Raw genomic sequence first — 331 nt, 5'->3', positions numbered from 1 at the left:
GGGCTGGGCAGATGTGATTTTACACCTATGAGACACGAAGTACAAATGCCCCATTAGGTGATCACACAAATACAAACGATCTTCCAGCTACACGGCCTTTCTCAGCTGAAACTCGAAACTTAATCCAAACCATAATCTACTTGAAAGCTATTACAAATGCTGATAGTTTCGTCCGCTAATCCCTCACCCAGTTCGCTCTTTATGGACCTCGGGTTTCAGCGCAACCGTTCGAATCTTCGTTAAAAGATTCGGGGTCTTCATAGATCTTAGATTCGAAGCTTCGGAAAGGATTCGAGCTTGTTATTGGATCTTGGGTTTAGTGTGTGGGAAT

The 331-nt window shown here is 43.8% G+C and overlaps 1 protein-coding gene across 1 annotated transcript in view; it reads left to right on the top strand.

Moving 5' to 3' along the window:
* LOC119590512 (arrestin homolog) overlaps positions 1-331 on the top strand; it is an 87,402-nt gene that overhangs the window by 69,520 nt on the left and 17,551 nt on the right. The gene's annotated exons all lie outside the window — the stretch shown is intronic.

Source organism: Penaeus monodon, chromosome 27 (assembly GCF_015228065.2).
Source record: "Penaeus monodon isolate SGIC_2016 chromosome 27, NSTDA_Pmon_1, whole genome shotgun sequence".
Classification (NCBI taxonomy): domain Eukaryota; kingdom Metazoa; phylum Arthropoda; class Malacostraca; order Decapoda; family Penaeidae; genus Penaeus; species Penaeus monodon.
Note: the sequence above shows the minus strand (reverse complement) of the source record. Positions and strands in the feature narration are given on the sequence as shown.